The 2165-nt window shown below is 47.5% G+C and overlaps 1 protein-coding gene across 1 annotated transcript in view; it reads right to left on the reverse strand.

The window, feature by feature from the left end:
- LOC108571835 overlaps positions 1–2165 on the reverse strand; it is a 21352-nt gene extending 19187 nt beyond the window's left edge. The window contains exon 1 of the mRNA XM_017933976.1: positions 2041–2165. The gene's annotated coding sequence lies outside the window, so the exon portion shown is untranslated. The remainder of the gene's footprint in view (positions 1–2040) is intronic.

The raw sequence follows: 2165 nt of genomic DNA on the forward strand, positions 1-2165 counted from the left end.
AAATGGAAAGTGAAAGATCGGAGCGGAGCGAAGGAACGCGAGTAATAAAAGTTGGACCCGCTTTGGAATCTCGCCTCCCTTTTTCCGTTCAGCTAATTCCGTTCAGAAAATTTAAGCTAGCTTTTTACGATCGATCCGTTTCCCCGCTCGAGTTTTAACCAAGTCTATTTCCAGCGAAACGATGGAAACAACGTCGCGGGTGAAATTAAAGCCTCCACTTTGACCCGAGTGGTCTACGGCGAACCTACGAAATTTTCTCGCTCCAAGGTGCCGGCATTTCTCCCTCGATTTTTCTCTCGAGGTTGACAATGCTACTTTACCCAACTTTTCAACTCTAATTACCGGGACGGCGCGGCGTGACGCGAAAGGCTCGATCCTGGGAATGTATCACAAGGGACGATCTTTAATCAAATTTTGCTCACGATCGCGTGCAACTTTTCTCCACTTCGTCGGACAGAAACGATGCCCCGGAGTGCAGAGAATCTGTGAATCCAAGATTCGTGTTTCACGTCTCGTTAACCCCGTGACCTGGTCGCGATCAATTTTAGACGGAATTTCACTTGAATGGAAGCCGAGCCTGTGCCGGTTCTGAAACCATTTCGTAACCCGAGGCGAGCGGCGAAATTACTTTATGAAACACCGGGGCTGGTTTATTTACTCGACTGCGGGAAAAAAGGAGTTCCGCCACAATTTCATCTAGAGGAGAAACTGCACCGTGTGCTCTCTGCGTACAGATACGATGTGTTTAACGTTGTAAATACCATCGATCCCCGGGACCAGAGTCGGTCCAGGGAAAGATTGACAAAGAGCAGAAATCCTGTTTCGCGTTTGCCACGGTTAAATTAGCACGAACGTACGATATTGTGAATTGGAGATTGAAGCCGCGTGCGGTCTACTAGCGCAATAATATTCGAACAGCCCTCTTCGTCGGCCACAACTATCGATTTTACAGCGGCGAGGAAAGAACGGGAGCGGTCGAATACCGGGATAATTGAATCGAAGCGACGGCGTGCAGCGCCGCCACAGATTTCCAAGTACCCGATGTTCGATAAACTCTTTCCGCGGATATGTTCGATCGACCGTTGCGTTTATCCGGCTGGCTGCGCTTCGATTAAACCTCTCCCGTATTCCTTTTCGTTTCGACGAGAATTCACATCTTTGGAGATAATTTCGATCAGACGATCAGACAGGACGGATTAATTAAAACATTAACGCGTGGCGAGTATTTCAGGTGTGCACCTGCGTGTGTATGTCGATTCGTGTACAGGTTCTTTCATTTCTTCGATACGGGCTGTACAAGTGAAATCTAATAATGGTGGAGAGGGGTATTTTCGAAGCGCTGATCGATCCGAAAGTGCATACAGACGTGGAAGTGTAAATAGGGTTGAAAGAGAGAGGGGCTCTAGCGGAAACGCGGATTTAAAAATATCGAAACAGCGCACGTTGTTTGGTCCACCGCACGAAATTAATTCGAGCACATATGCGTGGCCTAGTTTCCCTAGGAAATTGAAAATCTACCTCTCAATACCGCCACATTTAGACGGGCAAATTTGTCTGTCGGAAACTTTCGATCGGCGAGAAACTTGATTATCGTCGCCTGAGGAGATCGACGATCGAATTTTAGTCTCAATTCTTCGACGAGTGTCCTCGCTTGCAATTACAGCCGCGAAAACGTCGAGTAATGAAATAATGCAGAGAATTTCCGCGAAACTGGATGTCCATGGCGGATATGCACTGATTATTGTACATTATCAACAGTCGATCGGGCAACGGCGAACGTAGAACAAAGGTTGGGCCCCGTCGAAACCGTTCGGTGTCGCGAATTACCAGTGAAATGGACTATCGAAAGCCGATACGTCAGTATGAAAAGCTTGAGCTGCGTTCGAGAGAAGGAAAATGTAAAAGAGCGATTAATTAACCGAGAAAAAATGTCGCGGTGTCTTCTGAAACATTCAAAACCTGTCTCTCCCTCGTCGATTGCTTTTCTTCTCTCTCTCTTTTCACGCGCGTCAACGAACTGGAGTTTCCAAGCTCTCGTACCTTGGCGTTCTCACTGGCAGAGAAGATTTATACGGTGTAAAATGGCCGCATTGTGCACGCTTCCACGATGCTAAATCCCCAGCTGTTCATCGTCGATTGAACTTGCCTCGATCCACCTCTTTGGA

The sequence above is a fragment of the Habropoda laboriosa genome, unplaced genomic scaffold (genome assembly GCF_001263275.1).
Source record: "Habropoda laboriosa isolate 0110345459 unplaced genomic scaffold, ASM126327v1 scaffold99, whole genome shotgun sequence".
Lineage (NCBI taxonomy): Eukaryota > Metazoa > Arthropoda > Insecta > Hymenoptera > Apidae > Habropoda > Habropoda laboriosa.